At 41.1% G+C, this 24,769-nt stretch overlaps 1 pseudogene; it reads left to right on the forward strand.

Moving 5' to 3' along the window:
* The window catches only part of LOC123598954, a 55,927-nt pseudogene extending 46,792 nt beyond the window's left edge, over positions 1-9,135 (forward strand).
* The last annotated feature ends 15,634 nt before the right edge of the window (positions 9,136-24,769 follow it).

Below are 24,769 nucleotides of genomic sequence, written 5' to 3' on the forward strand. Positions count from 1 at the left end.
AGTTGGTCTATACCCTTATAAACTTTCAGAATACATACATAATTATATATATATATATTTTTTTTTTCTACATATGACTTGTCCAACTTCCACCATCTCATTTCCTCTAAAAACAACAACCTATAGCAATTAAAAATTACATTTAAAAAGGTTACATTTCTACAGGACACCCACACGTATAACATTTCACATTTGTTACATTCTGACCCTTACTCTGATGGTAGAAATAGGCAGGGTAGGATTATTGGTGCCATTTTATAGGCAATGTTATTCACGCAAAGTCTCAAGGCTACTTGTGCTGAAGAAGTTGTGACTTGAGTCCTCCATACCAAAAAACATGTTTCTTTACTACATCGCACTGTTCCCTACAGTGGGATTTCCACATCTGAGTCTTCTCAGCCTCAGCTAAAGTGTTCTACAGTGTACGTCAGATCAAAACCTGAATTAGGATATGATTTTGAACATCACCATGTAGTTGCCTAGTAGTTTTCTTTAGATAGGAAAAGAGTGGCCTTCCAAACTTAATCTACCAAGTATCTGGATTACATCTTGAAGTGATGACAATGGAGGGTATGATGAAAATTCTACAGGACTCCACACTGATGTTTCTATATATAACCTAACTTTATACATAAATATTTCTGGCAATGGGCACATTCACTACTGAACAATATGCTGGTAAAACAAAACAAAACAAAACAAAACAAAATATGACAAAACAACACAGTGGGCCCAAGGAAGAGTCACTTATGCTAAACTCCACAACACCAATCTGAGATTTAACCATAGTTTCTGCTCTCCCAGAAATGGATTCTTAAACCATTCAATCAGGAATCGCCTGATCAGCACCAGTTAGGGTATTCTGCCTGATAGAGCCCCATCCCCTAAAGGAAAGTAACCTTGCAATAACCAACCCACTTTTTTGCCTAGTAAAAAAAGAGCTGCTCCCTTCCGCCTATAAAAGTCTATCATTTTTTAAGTTTATTTTTATTTTGAGAGAGAGAGAGAGAGAGAGAGAGAGAGAGAGAATCCCAAGCAGGTCTGCACTATCAGCTCAGAGCCCAATGCAAGGCTCGAACTCATGAACCATGAGATCATTAAAATTCTATCATTTTGTACAGCTCCGTGGAGCCCTATTCGGTCTGCTAGTTTGGATGCTGCTTGATTTGAGTTTATTTTTGCCCAAATAAACTCTTAAAATTTTTACATATGCCTATGTTTATCTTTTAACAGTTCTAGTGAATGGAAATTGGTAGAAGAGATGCAAGAGATAACACAGAGGAAAAAGTGCTACTATATTTCATTTCTGAGAAACACTTTTTCCCACATCTTACTACTTAGAAATAGGCATTCATCTTACAAATCCATGGATCTTTGATTTGGTGAAGAACACTAAACAGAGACTCATTAAAACTGGACTCTTGTCTAAATTCCGATAGTTCCCCATTTGGGGAGGGCCATTTAATCCCCCAGTATTGTGAACAAGACATGACATACGTAATGCTCACTACAGGCTACGCAGGAATTGCTCTTAATAATAACTAACATTTATGGAGGGTTTGCCCTGTTCCAGTTACCGTTCTTAGCACATTGAGAGGATTTTCTCATTTTAATCCTCATAGCAAACCTCTTAGGAAACTCCTATAAATATCCCAGTTTTATAGATGAGCAAAGTGAGATTTAAAAGGTTCAAATGAATGTAGCTATAGGTGAAAACTGGTAAGTGGCAGAGCTGGGAGTTGAAGAAGGAAGTACAAGGCCAGAGGCTCCCCCACTAACCCCAATACTATTGACCTACTTGCTAGCAATGATTTCACCTCATCGCCTTTTTATTTTCCTTTTTCCTGTTCCATTCCTCCACAGGTTTACTGCTGATCCTGATTTATTATAGACTCAGATGCCTTTAGGATTATACACGTAGAAAGAACTGGTGAAGTATGATCAATGTTAGGGATGGTAAACAATATGATTCTCAGCCTGGGCATGTGCACACACACACACACACGTTAAACAACACATCAAATTAAACTGAAAACCAAACCAAATAGCCGTGGACTAGCTTTTTAAAAAGTAATACAAATTAAATTTATTAGGGATCCTTGGAATGTCCAAAAAAATGTGTTGATTTCAGCTACCAGTATGGGAACTTCGATTAAGTCTCCAAGTAATCATATCTATTCCAGATAGATTATAGCAACACCTGCAAAAACTTCAGTAAACCTAAGGAAAGAAGGTGACTCGAATGGATCTATAAGTCCCTAAAGAGGAGGTCTCCAAAATGACATTTTTATTGAGCACGTCCTATCAAATAACAGGTACTTTTGTTTCATGCATCTTCTCCTTAAACCATTTCTAAGAAGGAGGACTAGAGGGTCTTATTTTTTTGGTTACCCAATTAAGGCTCTAGGGAGTGAATAACTTGCCCAAGACTTTCAAAGCCTCAGCTTTTCCTGTACACTCACAGGGTCAGAGATGGATGTATCATTAAGCTAATGAAGACCCTCAGTTCTTTCCAAAGCCCTGAATCTGTTTTTATTCATAGTTTTATGTTCTCTTTCTTTAAAAGAGCCCTCCAAACTGTTTAAACATTATGGTCCCTCAAAACACAGATCAATGCTGTAGGGGAGTCAAAAGGCAGTGCTAACAGCTATCTTGAACGAGTCGCCCTCTGATTCCAGCTCCCTCCCAGTTGAAGAGAAAGCCAGAAACCGCACAATCTCTGGCCCATCCCAGAACTGTGGGAATTTATACATCCTGTACTTCTCCTGAGAGAAGCATCTAGCTCTCTGCTGTTCACCATGCAGAGACACTTGGAGGACAATGTTGACTATATTTTTGCAGCCTTGGTTTTTCTATTAATTGCCAAGTTGCCCCTAGCCTGCAGGAAATGAGATGCCAAAAGGAAGGGGAGTGGATCCCTTCCAGACCTCTACAACTCTCAGATTATACTAAACCAGTAGCAAAAACCCTCTTTAGCATTTGAAAGGGAAGGCAATTGTATTGCTAAGCCTCACTCTACCGCCTCCAGACTTTTCTCAGCCAGAGAACAAAGGGAAAAAAGCAAACACCACTTCACACTCTTATTCATTGGAGGTTAAAAGAGACCTCCCACTATACAAAAGTCCTTCTAAAGGTCAGTTTGGGAGTGTATTGAGGAGGGCACTGGCTGGGGAACAAAATGTTTACCATCACTCTCAGGCGGCTGCTTCTGTTTTTCTTTCAGCACGTGCACGGGGTACATCTGTCAGAATTGGACGTTTTCATCCCCAGTTAGCTTGCTGGTGGTCAAATTATGCTTCCTTGGCCCTCCTCAGTCTTTTGCAGATTCTTAATTCCAGTTGAACTAAGAAAGCAGGGCCACCGCGGGCCAGGACAACTCCCTGGGGACTGTTATTCATTCATATTCATTGAGTCAACAACTACTCATTGAGTACGGAACATGTGTCAAGCACTGTTCTAGGTGCCAGAAGGATGTAACAACACTAGAGCTGATGCAGTTGTCTTAGAGCTTCCATTCAATGGGGAAAGCCTGACATTAAACAATAAAACATGCACACCATTTTTTTTTTTTAACTACAACTGTGATAAATATCTGAAGGAGCACAGTGTGGGCAAAAAGAGAGGTTAACATGAGAATGGCTGACCTCACAAGGCCTGTAAGAGAGGGGGACTTCTTTCAGGAAGTGAGTGGGAGTTAGCTATGTGCCAGAGAAAGTTGGGATCATGCTGGGTATTGCAGGCAAAAAGTCCCTGACTTGGAAAAAGATGGCTGGGCACAGAAATTGGAAGACTAATGTGGCTAGAGCCCAGAGGGCAAGCCAGAATGCAGCTGGAGATTGGTCAGGAGGGGAACTTCTATAAGGTGTCTATTCTGTAGGCTTTTGCCTTCTGTCTCCAAGACAACAGTGAGGAGGGAGATCTTGGGGGAGGGGGTTAGTTACAGGATTTAATAAGGGAAGTGACTTATGAGGTTTGTAGTGTCAAGAAAGAGTTTTAGGGGCAAGACACTGATCCAGGGAAACCAGTTAATAAGCTATAGCAAAAGTCAACATGAAAAGTTCTCAAATTTTAATGAATTGCCTGGGAATCCTGTTACAATGCAGATTCTGATCCAGGAGTGATCTGGGGTGGGGCCTAAGATTTGCATTTATAACCCAGGTGCACAGGTGCTGGTCTGGAGATATACCACAAAGTTTCTACTAGCAGTTTTATTATTTTAAAGTTTATTTATTTATTTTGAGAGAGGTATAGAGCTCTCAAGAGTGGAGGAGGGGCAGAGAGAGAGAGAGAGAGAGAGAGAGAGAATACCAAGCAGGCTCCATGCTGTCTGTGCAGAGCTGGATGTGGGGCTCTTCTCATGCCAGTAAGATCATGACCTGAGCCTGTAACAAGAGCCAGATGCTCAACAAACTGAGCCACCCAGGCGCCTCTCTACTAGCAGTTTTAGATTAAGGTGTTTGCAGTACAGGTGAAGAAAAGCAAACAAACTTGAGAGCTATTGTGTGGGAAGTGAAACAGGTCTCTGACTTGGGTGACTCTAGTGGAAGGGAATTGTATTCTTGGAGATGGACTGTACCAGAAAAGAAAGAGCAAGTCTGGGTGGCCGGTGAAAAGCTCAGTTTTGGACATGTTGAGTTTGATATGTCTGAGGAATCTCTAAAGAGGCTATGTTACATATGAATATGAAGCTCAAGAAAGAAGAAGAAACTGGGGATACAAATTTAGGAGTTATCAATATGTAGATGGTATATGAAACCATGAAAATGGATGCTGTCAGCATAAGGAGAGGGTATACAGCAGGGGTCACAAACTCAATTTTGACCTGCTGGCCATCTGTTAGTCCTCTTTTAACTATTTTGGGAAGATAAGAGTCCCAAGGTGAAGCAAGTATTTAACAACTGAGTGAGGAGGAGAAGCCAGTAAAAAAAATCGAGAAGAAAATGTCAAAGATGAAAGAAAACCAAGTTGCTATCCAACAGCCAATGTCTTTCTTTTTTGCTGACAGAACAGATTTGAGACATGGAGATGGCTTGGTATTAAAAAGATAAATCCTCTCTGTAGTCCCCGTGGCTGAGTTGTGGTTGATCTAAACCAGACATAATCTCATGCCACTCTGCCCGAAGATTGGACCAGTTGTAGGCTCTGACCAATGAGAAAAAATGGCAAAGGGTGTAGTGAGTGGGGAATTCATGGAAGGCATTTTTCTTTCCTTTATTATAAAAAAAGAACAAGAAGAACTTCATGCATGGTGCCACTGCGCATCCCCAACCCCCCTTTACTGTTATGAACTTAGACATGATGTCAGAGCAATGTCAGGCATCCTAAGGCTGAGACAAAATGAAACGGGGGTGATAACTCAACAGTAGAGAATAGCGAAATTAAAAACGAAAAGTGTCCATGTTGCTGATGACACAGCTGGGCTGCTTAGCTGCTCTGGAGCCACCTCCTTCTACTGTTTTTGTTAAGTGAGATGATAAATACTCATGCTACTTAAGCCACAGGTAGGGGATTCTGTCACTTGCAGCTGAATGTATTTCCAGGTGTTAATTAGTACATATTGTGTAGTAACATTGTGTTGTGTAGACCTGGAGTTAGATGTGGTTCAGATAGATAGTGTTTAACTTTGGACATTTTGTGTGTTTCCTCATCTGCAAAATGGAGATAATAATAGTATCTATCCCAAGAACTCTCCTATACTGTTGATGGGAGTGTAAATTAGCAAAACTACTCTGTAATTTGGCAGGATTTACTAAAACTGAAAATGCATGAAGCCTAAAGCCCCACCATTCTCCTTCTAGGTAAATCTTAGAGAGACTCTTGCCCAATGCATTGAGGGACATATACAAGATTACTCATTGAAGCATTTTTTGTAATAGCAAAGAATTAACAACAGGGAGAAATACATAGATATCTATCTATACATAGATTCTATCAGGGGGAAATATATAGATAAGCTATAGTATATCCATATGATAGTATACCATGGAGCAGTTTAAACAGATGAACTAGCTCTCTCTATATATATCAACATGGATGGGTCTCAGAAACATAATGCTGAATAAAAAAAGCAAATTGCAGAGTTAGACATGCAGTATGATCCATTTATATATATTTTAAAAGCAGACACTACACTACATATTTTTGTGGATCTGTAAGTCTATGGAGAATAGATTGGAACAACATATATTCGATACACTCAGGAATGAGGGATAAAGAAGATAAGAAAAAATAGGGGTCATGTCTAGACAGATGATTATATCATGCCAGTAACGGGAAAGAATGACTGACTGAATCAATTCAATTCTGTGCATTTGCAGTTCAACCTTAGAAACAAAATAAAACAAAACAAAACATAATAGTATCACTCTTCTAGGATTAAATGACATCATAGATCAGTGGCTAACAGTAAGGGCTTAACAAATGGTGGTCATCATCATTATTATTATGTCCACTTGCTGTCTCTGCCTTTTTGCTTTCTATAGGCTCTTTCTATTACAACAATCTTAGATGGGGAGTTTGGTTGGGTACTACACTCTGGGCCTAAATTTCCAATTCCATTTATTGTTTGGAGGCCTATAACAGCAAAAGCCTTGGTTTCAGCCAGGTGTTGATGTGCATTAAGACTACTCTAATGGGTTAAAAAAAAGTGCTATAAGGCCCACCCAATGGCAGTCCCAACCTACTGATGTCCCAAATAACCACAAAGAGGGGAACACCTTGCTGTTGTGACTCCTTGCATTTTGCATACATAGCTTGTTTAATCAGAACTAGATTGAGCAAAACAAGAAATTTACTGATGCATGTGAAAATTGGAAATTTCAAGAAAAGAACTGGCTTCAACTTTTTCAACCGAATTGGAGGATTTCCACTGCCTTGTACCTACCTACATCTGCTATTTCCACGGCTGAGATTTCTGTTGCTTGCAGTGCTTACTTCCAGATACTTGTTTTGAACCAGTCCTGCAAGCTACTGGAAGAAGCTCTGAATCATCCAGGTGGAAAAAGGAAGTTAGTGGAAGCATACCCAATAGCTCACAGAATTAAAGGAAATGCCGAGAGCCATGTGTTGGGAAGAAAGGGAAGGAGGGAGCTATAGGGTCTCACTGAGGAATACATTCTCTTTCCTTAGTTGTGACATGGGAATAGTACAGCTCCACCTACCTAGAGTCCCTCTGTCATTCTCCCTGAAGAAAGAGTCTGGTGGATTAATTTGTGATGGGGCACCTTGTAATCGACTGTCCTATTAAGACTCCATAGAATTGGAAAGAGTAGTCGCCCCAAAGACAAGCTGCTTCCAATACAAGGGGAAGGATGCTGGCTAGCAAAAATGACAAATGTCTACTACACTGTTAAATATAGTTTAGGAATTCCAAAGGTCATACATGGAAAGATAAGATATTACAACTTCATTATCTGCTTGTTTAATGACTTGGGGAACTAACTTCACAATTCTTTCTTTTCTCTCCTTCGTACTGGCAAAGTGGGGTTCATGACACATACTCCTTTCTTAGGTCACCAGATGTAAGTCTTGATAAATTAATACTAACTTTGAGCTGGAAAGGGTCTCAGATCTCTTAAGGTATCGATTCTCAATCTTGCCGTGGCTGCGCATTAAAGTAACCTGGAACACTATTTTAGAATGCACACACCCAGAAAGACTGATTTAATTGGTCTAGGAGGGAGAATTTGGGCATCAGTACCTTCCTTCCTTTCTTTCTTCCTTCCTTCCTTCCTTCCTTCCTTCCTTCCTTCCTTCCTTCCTTTTCTTTGTATTTATTTTTTCTTTCTTTCTTCCTTCCTTTCTTTCTCTTTCTTTCTTTCTTTCTTTCTTTCTTTCTTTCTTTCTTCTTTCTTTCACATCAGTATATTTAAAAAGTTCCAAGGTCAGACCTGGGAGTAACTCAGTTTCTTGGTGGTTCCATATGTCTGTCCGTCTCCAGGTGCCATCATGGCAAATATGGTCTGTCAAGTGCTCCTGGGCTCCTGACTCACTATCCTGTCCCAGTCTCTCATGCACTTGAAGGTGCTCATCCAGGTGGGATATAAGCCTCTTCTTCCAACAATAGAACGAAATATTTGGGGGCAGCAAGTATGTCAGTTTCCTGTCTGTTTTATCATGTTCAGCACATTGGGATCATAGATGGGAAGCATGAGTTGTTCACAGACTCTAAGACTGTGTTCAGGAGTCCTTGGAACTGTGGTCTATGGTAAAGTTTTACAGGATTTAGGCCCTGGAAATGAACAGAAAGAAGTCACACCTTCCTTTGACCAAGTTATGAATGATACAACTCAGGAGAGATGACGGTTCGTTCTGCTGCTACCATCATCATAAATCCCTTACACATGACCAACTCTGAGATCTATGGTACAATTCATTGGCAGAGAATCCAAGTACTGTGGACTTTGTGACTCCATAGTAACCTTCTATTGTGAAGAGGGCATCCTAGGATTTTTTGTGGGTTTTATTCCTCAACTCCTAGGTGACATCATTTCCTTGTGGCTTTATAACTCACTGCTCTGTTACCTATGCACTAGACGGTGGGGTTTCTACCATGAACGAAATGAAGTTATTCCCAAGCTGTCATAGGACTTTTTACCAGTATCTTGAGCTACTCCTTTGTGCTTGTCTCTAATCTTGTGGCTGTCAACAACTGGGGGCTTTCTTGGATCCCCTCCTTACTCCCCAGTGTATATTTCTTGGATAGGTAGCTAGTACATACTACAAAAAGAGGGAAATATGAGCTGATGAAATAGCTTGTCTTTCCAGAAGGTCCCCTTTGGGAAGAGTTATTGTCGTGACTTGAGAATGTTAATTTGAAGCTGTGGGGCAGGGACAGTGATATTTCTATAGTCCCAGATGCAGAGAATTATGGGAGACAACATTGATTTCCCTCCCATGAGTGGCATTCTTTTTTAAATAATTATTTAATCTTGGAAAATAAAAATAAAAAGTTCCCAGGTCATTCTAATATGCAGCCAAGGTTGAGAAGTCCTGGGATAGACTTAGAGATAGTTTGTTCTTATTCTACTGTCCTCCTATGGAAAGTCCCTCTGTGTCTCTGAAAGGTGACTGTCAGCTTGTTTTAATTCCAGTGAGGAGAGGATCTTAGTCTGCTCAGGCTGTGATAATAAAACACTGTCGGCTGGTGGCTTAACAGAAGTTTGTTTTCTCACAGGTCTGGGAACTGGGAAGTCCAAGATCAAGGTTCTAGCAGGGATCAGTTCCTGGTGAGAGCTCTCTTTCTGACTTGCAAATGGCTGCCTCTTTGCTGTGTCCCTTCCACGGAGAAAGGGCAACAAGCTCTCTGATGCCTCTTCTTATAAGGACACTAATCCTATTGGATCAGGGCTCCACCCTTATAACCTCATTTAAACTTAATTGCTTCAATAAAGGCTCTCTCTGCAAATACAGTCACATTGGGGTTTGAGGTTTCCACATATGAATCTGGGGTCGGGGGAAACACATTCAGTCCTTATCAATGAGGTCACAGCTAATTAGGTTGTAGGGCGACTCAAGTTGTTAGAAAGCTCTTCATATTAAGCACAAGCCTTTCTCTTCCTAAATTTTCCCTACCTCTTGGGTCTTAATTCTGCAGCAAGGGTTAAGAGAACTGGGAGGCATCTAAGACAAGAACAACTATTTTTGCATGCATTACAGTCTCTGGAGCCTCAGGAGAATATTGTGAGCAAGATATCATTATCCCCAGTTTATAGATCAGAAGACTGATACCAGAGAGGATGAGTCATCTGCCTAAATTCATAAAGCTGATTAGTGGCAAAATGAGAATTCACACCCAAGCCTTTCTCCTTCCTAAGCCCGGCTCTTTCCAGCACTGTGCTGAAGTGATTTCTATACAACAGCCCCTAGGATATATGAAGGTAAAGTTGACTGACTCCTGAGAACATGCCTTGTTTGTCCAAATGCTGCTTGTGCTATTGCTTGTTTTTGCTTTTCTATTTCTCCCTTTCTCCCCTTTATTTCATCCATCTATTACCTACTCTTCATTCTAGCTCTGATTTACTTCTTTCACCTCATAATCTTATTTTTCCTCAATGTCTTTCCTGGAATTCCTTTCATTTTACAAACTGTAGTATGGATCAAACTTTAACATGTGTAAGAATCATGCAGAAATATTCTGATTCAGTAGGTGAAGTAGGGCCCAAAGGTGTGTACCATGGTTTGTCTATAATGTGTTTACAATTTTTTTATACCTGCCCTCTTTCCCCACCCCCATTTTTTTGCAACAGCCTTTCTTTTTCTTTTTTTAGGAAATGATTTTAGCTCACTCTGTGTGATTCTGGTGAGTCTGTCAGTCATGTGGTCCCATGTAATCCACTATAGGAATCGACACAGGAGTTAGAACAGCATGTCAGAATGTGTACACCATTTCTCTGGACACAGTGATTGGTCTGCTTGTCACTTAGCACCTGATCCATGAAGAGCCAATCAAAATCTTTTCTCAGGATTGCCATGGATGCAGGGAGAAAAAGAGTTCTTTTCCTTGATGTTGCTGACTGTTAGTGATGCTGATGGCCATCTTTGTTCTCACACAGATAGAGTCTACCTGGGAGTGAAGTGAACACAAAGGGAAGGAGAACGTGAAGATGAAGAGTGAGAGGGACCAGTCTTGATGGCACTGCATCTAGATTTGCTGAAGGCTGTTTCTCCCTTAGGTTGCCCATTCCCTTGAGTCAATAAATACTATTTGGTTTAAGCTTGTTACGGTTGGGTTTTACCTTCTTGCAACCACACTTAAGCTATAAAACATGTCCATTTTAGGCGTGCCTGGGTGGGTCAGTCAGTTAGGCATCCGACTTCAGCTCAGGTCATGATCTCATGGCTTGGGTGTTCCAGCCGTGCATCAGGCTCTCTTCTCTCAGTGCAGAGCCTGATTCGGATCCTCTGTCTTCCTATCTATGTGTGTTTGTGTCTCTCTCTGCACTCCCCCACCCCCACTGCTTGCGTTCTCTCTCTCTCTCTCTCAAAAATAAACATTTTTTTTAAATGTCCATTTTATCCAACACTGCAATCAATACCTGCTCACAAAATAGGCACAGAGAGATTTCTCACTGTACATTTACTTTCCTGCGTCTCCAAATTAGCTGAAATACCACAACTCTTGCTGGAAATTCATGCAGAAACTGCTTTGGAATCTGTCTTTGATTCCTGGGCTTCAGCAGATACCAAGATGGGAATAGTGGTTAAGAATCCAGGCTTCAGGTTGGGCAGAAGCGGGTTCAAATTATGGCTTTACGACTTGCTACTAAGCTGCAAATTCTCTAAGGCTCAATTTTTTTTTCCCATTTGTAAAATGAGGGTAACATTATTTATGAAGCAATTATCACTTTGGTCTGATCCATTCCTCCTGCTCACTCTTTTTTCCCCCTATAACTGAACATGTACCTCTGGCCCATAGTGGGCATTGTCTCAGGGAGGGCCAACAATAGTACCTTTGTTCCAGCGGAGTCAAATTAAACTCTGCTTGGAATTCAAATTGTCAGTGAAAACCCACAGAAGTTGAAGGCAGTGTAGGTAGAGTCATCTGATGATAGGGCCACAGAGAAGAGAACCAAGAGCTGCGGCTGAGTGCCTCAGAGTGTTGTCCTTTCTGTCTTTCTTAACCCTGTTTGTGCAGCTCTTCTGATTCACGAGCCAGTCCAGAGGCCTACTCATAAATCTGCTTTTGGTTATGTGGGATCCAACCAAAGAGCCTTAATGAATCACTCCACCTCAAAAGGTAGCTCTGAGGAGCGTCTGGGTGGCTTAGTTGGTTAAGTGTCCACCTCTTGATTTCGGATCAGGTCATGATCTCATGGTTCATAAGATCAAGCCCCAGGAAGGGCTCCATGCTGACAGTGCAGAGCCTATTTGGGACTCTTTCTTTCCCTCTCTCTCTGCCTCTCCCTTGCTTGCATGCATACACATACATTCTCTCAAAATAAATAAACTCAAAAAATAAAGTTAGCTCTGAGAATTAAATAAGATAATACGTGTGAGGTAATTCACTCAGTACTGGGGATATAATAAATGTTTAATAAATGTTTACTAGTATTCCAGCTTGACTTCCTGACCGGTGAATCCTACATGGCTAAATAAGTAAATCCCTTCTTATTACCCAGAAGTCAGCTATGTGGAGTTTCCCATGTGAGAAGAAGTTTGACTCTGAACTGGAGACTATATATCAGTGTCTACTCTTATACCTTTGGGTAGGGTAAGAATTAGATGGAAAGATTCTGATTCAGAAGGTCAGGGGTGGGAAAGTCAAATTTGAAATTACCAATTATTTTCTCTATCCATGGTGTGTTAATTCATATGGTAGTTTTCTTCTGATTGGAAGATACATGAAACTCCTATTGTTTCTCAGTATTGGGTTCTAGAAGCAGATTGGTCTTTGAAAAGACGGAGCCCCACAAATTGATTTCATATGTATTACATGTTTTAAATCAGTCCCTTGACTGATTTAAGTCCTTTAGTCGAGGATCTTTAGAGAGATTATCCAGGATTATATGGGTGGGCCCAATTTGCTACAATGTCCTTATAAGAGAGAGGCAGAGGGAATTTACACCCACACCCAGAAAAGAGGGATATGTGAAGACAGGCAGAATCGGAGTGATGTGACCGCAAGCCAAGACATACTGACAGCCACCAGAAACTGGAAGAGTCAAGGAAGGGATTCTCCTGTAGAGCATCCAGAGGGAGTGTGGCACTGCTGATGATTTGATTTTTGCTTAGTGAAACTGATTTTGGATTTCTGGCCTGCAGAACTGTGAGAGAATAAATTTCTGTTGTTTGAAGACACCAAATTTGTGATAATTTGTTACAGCAGCTGCAGGAAACAAATACACCATCTTAAATACATTTGTCGAATGTATTGAAAATCTGTCTAACCAAAAGCTATAAAAGACAGAAATTTTATTCTATTTATGTAAGTTATTTGGCACATTCTACCCTGCAAACTTACCAAAAAGCTGAGAAAAGTTGTTCTTGTTCTTTTTCTTTTTCTGCACCCAAAGTGGGGCATGAACTCACAACCCCAAGATCAAGAGTCATATGCCCTACCGACTGAGCCAGCCAGGTGTTCCCAAGAAAAGTTGTTAATGCAGAGATTCAACTCCTTCTGTGGTATCATGTGCAGACCACCCCCAACTGAATGATTTTCTTTAACAGGCACACAGGTTGCTCTGTTTCTGATGCAGTTTCCATTGCTCCTGGGTCTTAGTTGCAAAGCTCTCCGACCCCTTCTGAAGAGAAGTAAAAGAATATGGCTGACCGCAGATAACAAGCCCTTTCCCCCTCACTTCTCCAGGAGCAAGAGACTGGTTCATTGCACAATGGCCTTCACATATCCCTTCTCTCCCCAAGGGATGAGGTCAAGTGAGGTCAAGCATCTTGCGGGAAAATAAAGAACATTACTAAAGACTTCTTTCATTTCTCTCCTCTTATGGCAATGATCATTTTAATGTTTCTAATACTTTAAAAATATTGTACAAATATTTGTAAAAAATACAGAAGAATGTATAGTAAATAGTTCAAGTTCCTCTCTCCACAACTTCCCATTATACTCCCTTCCATATATTTAACCGTGGTAAAATGTTTCCTTCCAGAAATTTCTTTAAATGCCTGTGTACTCCAATGGCATGTATGTGCCTGTATGTGTACTTGTACACATAGACACAGAGGCTTTTTGGTTTTTTGTTTTAATCTGATATCAATAATTGGAAAAGGCCAATTGCTGAATCAAAGCAACTCTGTTATGCCAAGATCAGGGCCACGGTTCAAAAATATAGAACACTGACACTCAAGCTGGAGACGTTTGGGTAGATGCTATTTAAGCTTTTGAACCCTTGACTTCTTTGAATCCTCCTGGTTCACAGAAGTGATCGCCCATCTCCATTAAAAGCCAGCACTCTTTCCTTCTTGAGGACCATTAAGATGTCTTTCCCTGCATGCAGAATGTGCCTTCCTCATGATCTGCCCCCATTTTTCTTTCTGGTCATTAGGCCTATATCATTAGGGTTAACTTTCAACATAACATAGTTGGGGGACATGCTGGGCCTGATAAGGAAGGAAAGAGACTTACCTAAAGGAGTTATAAGACCTAATTATAATGTATTGGTAGTAGCTGAGGGAGTATTACAGAAACTTGATTCTGAGGCCACTCCATCACGCAGGCAGAACAGTTGGATAAAGGAGAGTTTACTGATTTGTGGACATTTCCCAAAATATAAGATTTAACAGCCTGTCAAAGATCTGAGGAGACAGTGTGAACTCACCACTAGTATGGATGCTAGAAACATGGAAAAAAGGTGGCTCATGCTAGATGAAGGTGAAATGCCAAAATTGCTATGGTAGACAGCAGAGAAAGGGATTAAATGCCCAGGGAAATGGGCATGCTTAAATGGATATATATGTAAGGCTAAAAAGACACCAGATGATTATGTACCCTGGAAAGGACTAATGGGCACATCATTCCCAAGGTCATAAGTAATGCACTCACGGGAGGGGCAACAGCATCACTAAAAGGTTCAGTGAGGAAAGTCCTTGATAAGACAGGGTTAACATTAGGAAAGATTACAGAATTAGGAAAGTGGGAAAGTTACAGAATTAGGCTCAATAATAGCAATAGGGATGTTAGGATTCCAAAACAATACAGAGTAGGTAATGCCACTTAACTGCCAGAAGCAAGATGGATGTAATTTTCTTAATGAGTGGCAGAGTCATAGGGTACCTAAGGGGGCCTGATCTGCAGAAAAATAGAGATGGCTAATGGACACAGTATGCCTAGGGGCAAAGTAGATGGGCACCCAATAAGGGTACAACTCAGCTTATACGGTTGGAAGAAAAAGAGATGGATGGACACTAAATTGAGGGCAATTATATGCTTTGATGTCTTGCTATGATCCTGGACCTGAATTGTTTTTCAGGTGTAGAACCCATTGACTGAATAGTCACTTATAGTTAGTTATCACAAACATTTTGGAGACTGTGGGAAACAAAGGTCTCAGTTAATATAGATCTTAAGATACTCAAAGTATCATCATGGTTTTCCTGAATGGAGGCTTGTGGAGTTTCGACCAAGGTCCTGCTTACAGTGAACCTACTGGATCTACTGATCTGCCCAACAGTAATTTTCATGATCTCCAAATGTGTAGTTGGGATTGACCTATGTTGTAGTTGGCATAACTCCAACTTTGGGTTCTTGGCCTTTAGGGTATGGGCTGTCATAATGGGGAATCCCTAGTAGAAGACTCTGAAAATATTTCTTCATCCCCCCAGTCCCATCTAAGAACCAAAACCAATATCACAACCCCAGATAGGGAGATGGCAAAAGTTAAGGCTATAACTTTTGTAGAAATGGGGGACTCTACCGTATCTCCATTTAATTTGACCACCTGGCCCCCAGAAGAAGTAAGATGGCTCTTGGAAAATGATAGTTTATGGCCAACTTAAATGAATTGTCTCCCTAATTGCAACCATGGTACTATGTATGATTAATATATTTGCTAGAATAAATTAATATGGTTTCAGGTACATGACACATGCCAATTAAGTTGGCAAATATACTCTTTTATATTCTGATTAAAAAATAGCATCAGAAACAGTTTGCATTTACATAGAGTAAATAATACATTTCTACAGTTTTTCCCAAAGCTATGTTAATTCTATGTTTTCTATAAGAATATAGGCCAAAATGATCTGGACCATCTGGGCATCTCAGAGAACTTCACATTGATCCATTATATCAATGATGTTATGCTAATTGGAGCTAATGAATAAGATTGGTTAGCATGCTGGAGGACTTAGTAAGACACATACATTCCATGCAAGATGAACCCTACAAAGAATAAGAATCCTGACACATAAATAAAATGTTGTAGTCTTTTTTTTTTTTTTAGAGAGAGAGGCAGAGGGGAAGGGTGGGCAGAGGGTGGGAGGGAGAGAATCCCAAGCAGGCTCCATGCTCAATGCAGAGCCCAATCCAGGGTTCAATCCCACGACACTGAGATCATGACATTGAGCCGAAATCGAGTTGGACACTCAACCAATTGAACCGCCCAGACACCCCAAAATTTTGTAGTCTTGAGGTCAGTGGTGTGCTAGGGCATACCTTCCAAAGTAAAAGACAAATCATTATACCTTGACCTCCCACTACTGAGTGGGAACTCCTATCCTTGATAGGTTGCTCTCAGTTCTAGAGTCAGCATATTCCACACTAGAGAATACGTATCTAGCTCATATTCCAGGTGATGAGAAATGATGCCAGCCTTCAGTAGGTACCAGCACAAAAAAGAGTTCTTCAGCAAATTCAAGCTGCAGTGCAAGCAGCTTTGCCACCTGAGCTGTAAGTCCCCGCAAGTCCCATGGTATTAGAGATAAGTGGCAGGAAAGATGCAATGTAGCAGCACGGTTTATGGCAAGGCCCAGCGAGAGAATAACGGTGCAGATTCCCGAGATTCTGGCATAAACAGCATTATATACTTAAAAGAAACAAAAACTTCTGGGGTGCTAATGGACATTGGTAGAGATGGAATGCCTGACCAGGAGACACTAAATGACCATGCTTCTAGAACCACCCATTCAGAGCTGGGTTCATGTAAGGTTGCTAGAATCCTGTAGCAGTCTATTGTGAGATGAGCACGAGCTCAAGCACGCGAAGGACTAGAGAGCAAAAACAAGCTGCATGAGCAAGTAGCCCGTGACCCTCACCACTGTGCACCAGCACCTCTCCCTCACCTCACTTTGATCATACTGGGAATCTCTTATCCTCAGCTGACGGAAAAGCAAAATCTACAAGCTTGGTTTACAAATAGAAAAGCTTAGTATGCCAGTGCTTAAAAATGGAAGCAGCCACACTGCAGCCTCATTCGGAAGTGGCTTTGAAAGACACTAGTGAGGGAAAATCCTCCTGATGGGCAGGCGTTTGGGTGATGCACCTGTTTATCCACTTTGTGTGAAAGAAGTGGCTTGAGGTTGCAATATATCAGGACTCACGGGCAGATACACAGAAAAGAGTAAGATTTAAAGAATGGAGCAAGGAGGTGGATGAGCATAGTGGAAGAACAGAGTATGAAAATCTTTGCATTATATGTTAATGCCCTCCACAGCCACTATGACTATCCAAAAACTTATGGAATATTTTATCCCTGAGAAAGGATCCTATATAAAATTGTGTCAGAACACAGAGCCTATTTTACTACAGAAGAGATATGGAAGGGGCGCCTGACTGGCTCAGTCTATACAGCATATGACTCTTGATCCTCAGGTTGTGAGTTCGAGCCCCCACGTTGAGTGTAGAAATTACTTAATAAAGAGAAATTCTTTATTTAAAACTTTTTTCAAGTTTATTTATTTTGAGAGAGAGAGAAAGAGAGCAGGGAAGGGGCAGAGAGAGAGAGAAAGGGAGAGTGAGAATCCCAAGCAGGCTCTGTGCCATCAGCACAGAGCCCATTGTGGGGCTTGATCTCACAAACGACGAGATCATGACCTGAGCTGAAATAAAGACTCAGGTGCTTAACCAACTGAGCCACCCAAGCGACCCCAAAAAAAATTTTTTTAAAGGAGGTATGAGAGTGGGCTTATGACTACCGGATTCACTGGTCATACCACATACCATTCTAATCAGAAGTGACCTACCTGATAGAGCCTTAAAATGATCTGAGGACACAGTTGAAATGCTAGCTTAGAAGCAGCCCTTTGTAAGAAAAGGTATCCATCCTCCAGAAGACTGAATTAAAAAAAATTTATATGACACTGTATCCCCAAGTAAGATGAATGCATAGGTCCAGTAACTAAGGGATGGAAGTAGGAGAGACCTCAATTACTGTATCTCCTAATGATTGACTAGGGACTTTGTCCTTTTTGACTCCATAATTCTACACTCTATAAGGTGAGAGGTCCTGGATTCCAAAGGAGGACACTTTTGCAAGGGGACCTAGCAAGCTTCCCATTGAAATATAGACTACAATTGCCACTACAAGTGCTACTAGTCACGTCAGATTCCTTGTGTCCAGGGACTGGCCAACAAGGAGAGGAGTTACCATCTTGGAGGGGGTAACGGGACCTTGGTCTTCAGGAGGCAGTGGAGGTGCTTTTACACAAGGGGTAAATATGTGTGGCATCCAGATAATACACTTGAGTGTGTTTTTGTACTCCTTTGCTCAATTGTAATGGTAAATAGACATGTCAGCAACCCTGGCCTCAAGAGGACATGGTGTCCTGAGACTAATAACACCCCTCAGGTGTGGGAGTCTGGGTAACACCAATAGATAAGTCACCAAAATCAGAAGTAGTGCTGAGGTAAGAGGAATCTACAATGGATATTGGAGGAGAAAGACGATGAGTATCATGGTCCTAAGACCAGCTCTAGGCAGGAACTATAATTTGTCCCATTAACCTTTCTCTTCTAAGTTTCTTTTGGGAAGAGAGGTACATTAGAATCCTGGGAAGAATCACTCTTCATATATATATGTATTGTCCTTGAAGAAATGTTTCCGAGTGGCACCGGGAGTGAACAGTAATGGATATGGACATGAGCTACAATGATCCCCTTCGAGAAAAGACTTGCTGTCCTGTTAGCTCCTTCAGACTTGATCTCAGTTGCCTTGCTCAACACCACACCCTTTCCAGGGTATCTTATATCCAATGACTTGTCATGTGAGGGTTTAAAGGCCTAGCCATTTTGGGTTACTATGCAACAACTTTGATTAGCTATATATATATTTCAGAGTTCCCAGTGCAGTTACTTAAGACTTTGCTAGAATCCCACTGTAGTTCAACTTCTGTCTCTGCTCAATCATACTTCCTTCCCCTTCTTTCCATGAATGTTGATTTTTTATCAGTTTTCCTTTGCATGAAACTTTATCTCAGAGTTTGCTCCTGGAGCTCAACCTATAATATCAGCCTTGATCCCTACTCTGAAGATGTGAGGAGGGTATCCTCAAAGTGGCACTAGTATGGAATGGGACAGAAGAACTACTGATCAGGGCAAGGAAAGCATATATAGGGAAGCAAGAACGATGGCAGAGTTTGAAGATTTACAATACTGGGGAATTAATCAAACAAATAAAAATGAATAAACTGATTGATTCATTGATTGATTTTGTAAATAAAAGAGGAAGGGTTTAAAAAAATTTCTATATCAGAGAATTTTCCAGGTCAGGGAGAAAGGGTAGATAAATGAAGACAACGTTCTTGATTCAAGATCTTGGACAAAGCTGCCTACTTCATGGTGTCATCTGCTTCTGGAGCCTGAGTACGCTCAGGAATTTCTCAACTTGCGGTCCCTTATAGATGGGGATGGCCTTCTGATGGTCATGGGGGTGATGATCTGGATCTAACTTGTGGCTTATGTGAATCCAAGAAGATTTTTATTTTGATGACAGTGTACATGGTTAGCAGTACTTCCTCAGGCCTCTCCCAGTGAGGTGATCATGCTTTCTTCTAAAAACTTTGCTGTATACTCCATGTCCTGCACCTAGAACTCAAGCCACTGCAGCCCCACACACATCCGCGTCTGGGACAAACTCCCCAGGGCCCAGGGTGGGTCCCAGCTGGCTCCCGCAGCTGCAGCAAAGTGGCAGGTGCTGCGCCCTGGGGAAGCGAAGCTAGAGGTCGTTCCAGACCCGGGGTGCCCTCTGGGAGGCCTTCCTGCAGCTCCGCATGTCTGTGCCTCGGGCGACCCCTGGGACATTCTCCACCGCAGCTGGCCAGGTGGACACCGAGGGGTCCTCTACCCCTCTGTCCTGGCGGAAAGCCGGGGGAGCTCTGGCTGAGCAAATCTGGAGGGGTCGTCAAACAAGTAAATATAAATTTAAGACAGTGGAAGCCGGTTTTCTCACTGTTGGAGAAGTACAAACACAGAAAAGGAGAAAATAAGAATACATTCTTGAGCTTGGTGGGGGAGGCATTGGTGTGAACTCTTGGTTGTTAACATATAGATATAGATAAAGAAATAAAAAATAGATGCAACTGTATGTGTGTGTGCACGTGTGTGCGTGTAGCTGGCTGTGTCTACTGAGAAGGACTGAGCCCAGGGACATGCTGACCCTAAGGAGTATATTTAGTACCCAGATGTGTCTTTGTAATACTATTTTCTACTCAAGGAGCCAGGGCTCGTTGAAGAAGTGGCTGAGGCAGGAAAAGAACAAGATGATCATAAAACATCCTATTGTTCTAGAAGCATGTTTATTAAGAATTGTGAAGGGTCAGAGAGTTTACTCTATTTGCAGATTAATGGGTTAGCCTGCCATAGTTTCACTGATGCCCACAGAAGACAGGAAACTCAAGCGTCAGTATAAAGAACTTTCTTGGTTCTGGCACAGCAAGGAGCTTCATGTTTGTGTAAGTGCTCTTGCCCCTCAACCCCTGTGGGGCACAGCACCGAGCACGTGCACATGCAGTGAGTCAGGCACGGCTGAGGAGGCCTGAACTTAGGGATCCTGTACACTGTCACTATTTTCAGGAAGCCTGCTCTGAACCCCCCAGTTTGGCCTAAATGCTCTTCTTCTGAATGGCCATCACATCGTGTAATTGCCTCCATCTCAGTACTTATTCAGAGGTAATCAAATAGACTGTAAACTAGTTGATTTGAGGGATTGTGTATCACTAATCTTTGTACTCCTTGTGTTAAGTCCAGTACCGGAAACATAGGAGTTACTCATTTAATGATTTTTTAATGCATTTGAATTGAACTGAACCAATAAAGAAATCACAGTTGGTGTGAAGTTACCAACTGGTGTTAAGTTATGTGGCCTATCCAGGCCTTATGGCCAGGAACGGGTGGTGATCGTGTTAGGGAGGTTTAAAAAGGGCATGGTTAACATATTGCCCACCAGTTAGGGACTAACTACATAAACATGGCACATTCATGCTATGGAATACTCCGCAGAAATTTAAAAACAGAGATGGCTCTATATGTATACTGAAGCAGAAATAAAAATCTACAAAATGTATTAAGATTTGTAAAAGAACATTGAGATTGAGGGTAATATATAAAATAAGTATGACTATACCTATATTTGCTAGTCTGTGCATGTGCATACTTATGTGGGCATATGTATATATGTGTGTGTTTATTTATGTGACAGACTCTGATGTTTTCCCACCCATTGGCCTTTCTACCTTCTTTCTTGCTGTAATATATGTTATCCCAGGGCATGAATTATATATGATTGGTTTAAACCATCATGGAAATCCCATTTCTCTTTGACTATAATTGGTCTAGAGGCATGTCATCAAGTTCTGCTCTGTTGAGAACTTGAGGAAAAGACCAGCTTCTTAGGTAAGAGAAAGGCATGAAAAGAAAGTCTTCTTTTAACCACTCCTCCTCCCTTCCTGTTTAGGTATTTTGTGAGACCTATGCTTGGAGTTCCAGCAGCCACTCTATGACCACAATGGGAGACTTGGTTGACATGCGGAGGACAGCCTGGAAGAAAGATAGGAAAAGCCTTAGACCCTTGACTTCACCATGAGCTTCCAGACCAACTAGGGATCACCTACTTCCAGATTGCTCCCAGTTGAAGAAGAATTGTCCTAATGGTTGTCACTATTGGTTGAGTTTTCTGTCCTGTGCAGGCAAAATTTTTCCATTTGCTATGTGCTATTATTATTTCACAGCATACTATTTGAGCATTCCCCTTTACATTCTTAATTACAAAATGTACTATATATATATATATATATATATATATATATTCTCATTCTCTTCAATTTCCTACCTTTTTGCCTTGTATTTCACCCCTATATCCTGCATAAGTTTTCTTACTTTAGTTTTGGACCACCTCCACAAGCAAAACAAGAAGAGTCCACACTGTCAAAGACCTATTGGATTCCCAGTAGAACCAGACCCATCTCTGTTTCTCTTTACCATCCACATAAATTTTCAGATAGCTTTATGGGTTCAATTAATGCCTAGGATTTTATAACCCTCTTGTGGATATTTATAAAGCATAAATAGGGGCACCTGGGTGGCTCAGTCGGTTAAGCGTCCAACTTCAGCTCTGGTCACGGTCTCACAGTTGGTGAGTTTGAGCCCCACATCAGGCTCTGTGCTGACACCTCAGAGCCTAGAGCCTGCTCCAGATTGTGTCTCCCTCTCTTTCTTCCCCTCCTCTGTCTCTCTCAAAAATAAATAAACATAAAAAATGTTATAAAGAACAAATAATCACAGATATAAAGCTATGATAAACTGAATTATGGTGACTTTCAGACATTTGCCCAAGACTTAGGTGAGTCCAAGGGTCACATTGTATTTGAAATCTCTCTCGGATTCTGATAATTTGCTTACATAAAACTTATCTGGTAGTGCCATAGGGAAAGATCTCAACATGAAGGAAGAAACCTTCACGTACCAAGCACAGGAGATGGGGGGGGGGGGGTGGGTGACTGAGTAGGATGACAGCAGAGTCATAGGAGGACCCAGCATAATTGGCTAATGAGGACATTTTAAAGTCATAATAAAGGTGAACATTGACTCCCTTCATAAATACTCTGCTATATGAAAGAAGTTTGACTAGAACTTCAGGGAGCTGAATCTCCACCTTGTCAATTAATATTTGACACTTACAAAGTGGGGTAATGGGATTGTTACCTTGAGGCTCCAAGGTAACTATGCATGTGAAATTACTTAGGAAAAGAAGATTCAGTGGAAGATGTTCATATGGAAGCATAAGCCACTTTTTTTTTAATCATTAAGCTCAAAGAAGGAGATACATTTTCTTGACCATACACAGATATTCTCATTTCCCACCCCCCTATTTTTCCAACATGTAAAACATACAGTAGTAGATTAAAACTTATTTGGCCTCAGGAGTCAGAAAATTTGGATTTTCATTTTAGCTGTTAACACTTGCTCACTTTTGTTTTTTTTCTTTTTTTGTTTTTTTTTAGTATGAAATTTATTGTCAAATTGGTTTCCGTACAACACCCAGTGCCCATCCCAACAGGTGCCCTCCTCAATGCCCATCACCCACTTTCCCCTCCCTCCCACCTCCCATCTACCCTCAGTTTATTCTCAGTTTTTAAAATTCTCTTATGGTTTTCCTCCCTTCCTCTCTAACTCTTTTTTCCTCCCCCCCCCACCCCCATGGTCTTCTGTTAAGTTTCTCAGGATCCACATAAGAGTGAAAACATATGGTATCTGTCTTTCTCTGTATGACTTATTTCACTTAGCATAACACTCTCCAGTTCCATCCACGTTGCTACAAAAGGCCATATTTCATTCTTTCTCATTGCCAAGTCATATTCTATTGCGTATATAAACCACAATTTCTTTATCCATTCATCAGTTGATGGACACTTAGGCTCTTTCCATAATTTGGCTATTGTTGAAAGTGCTGCTATAAACATTGGGGTACACGTGCCCCTATGCATCAGCACTCCTGTATCCCTTGGGTAAATTCCTAGCAGTGCTATGCTGGGTCACAGGGCAGACCAATTTTTAATTTTTTGAGGACGCTATACACTGTTTTCCAGAGCGGCTGAACCAGTTTGCATTCCCACCAACAGTGCAAGAGGGTTCCCATTTCTCCACATCCTCTGCAGCATCTATAGTCTCCTGATTTGTTCATTTTAGCCACTCTGACTGGCCTGAGGTGATATCTCAGTGTGGTTTTGATTTGTAGTTCCCTGATGAGGAGCGACGTTGAGCATCTTTTCATGTGCCTGTTGACCATCTGGATGTCTTCTTTAGAGAAGTGTCTATTCATGTTTTCTGCCAATTTCTTCACTGGATTATTTGCTTTTCAGGTGTGGAGTTTGGTGAGTTCTTTATAGATTTTGGATACTAGCCCCTTGTCTGATATGTCATTTACAAATATCTTTTCCCATTCTGTTGGTTGCCTTTTAGTTTCGTTGATTGTTTCCTTTGCAGTGCAGAAGTTTTGATCTTCATGAGGTCCCAATAGTTCATTTTTTGCTTTTAATTCCCTTGTCTTTGGAGATGTGTCAAGTAAGAAATTGCTGTGACTGAGGTCAGAGAGGTTTTTTTCTGTTTTCTCCTCTAGGGTTTTGATGGTTTCCTGTCTCACATTCAGGTCCTTTATCGGTTTTTAGTTTATTTTTGTGAATGGTGTAAGAAAGTGGTCTAGTTTCATCATTCTGCATATTGCTGTCCAGTTCTCCCAGCACCATTTGTTAAAGAGACTGTCTTTTTTCCATTGGATATTCTTTCTTGCTTTGTCAAAGATTAGTTGGTCATACTTTTGTGCGTCCTTCCTTTGGTCTATGTGTCTGTTTTTGTGCCAACACTTGCTCACTTTTGCATGATCTTAGACAAGGTACACTTCTGTCAATCTTTTACTATATGTAAGTCCCCCTTACTTGTGCTCTTCCCTTCAAAGGAAAGATGTCACACCTCTGTAGAAATAAATCCAAACTTTTAGAAAGATGATTTCACAATCCTCCCCAGGAGACACCAGGAATGGGGGCAGTTTGTAGAGAGGCACGAACTTCTAAGTAATCTGAGTGAAACAGCCATAGCATATAAACTCAGATGCTTAAAATCTATTGGCAGAGAATTCCTGAGGAGGGTCAACTTTTCCAGACAACCAGGAGTTTTCTTTGTCTGCAGACATTTTCTTAACATCCCTCGTAAAAACAAATTAAATATTATTAACAATTTCTTAAAGATATGGAATTATTAAAACCAGTGACTCTTTCTTTTAGGTGTACAGTATAATGATTCAACAATTCTATACATTACTAAGTGCTTATAACTACAAGTGTACCCTTAATCCCCTTCACCTCTTTCACCCATCCCCACACCTCCCAT

The sequence above is a fragment of the Leopardus geoffroyi genome, chromosome C1, assembly GCF_018350155.1.
Source record: "Leopardus geoffroyi isolate Oge1 chromosome C1, O.geoffroyi_Oge1_pat1.0, whole genome shotgun sequence".
NCBI lineage: Eukaryota > Metazoa > Chordata > Mammalia > Carnivora > Felidae > Leopardus > Leopardus geoffroyi.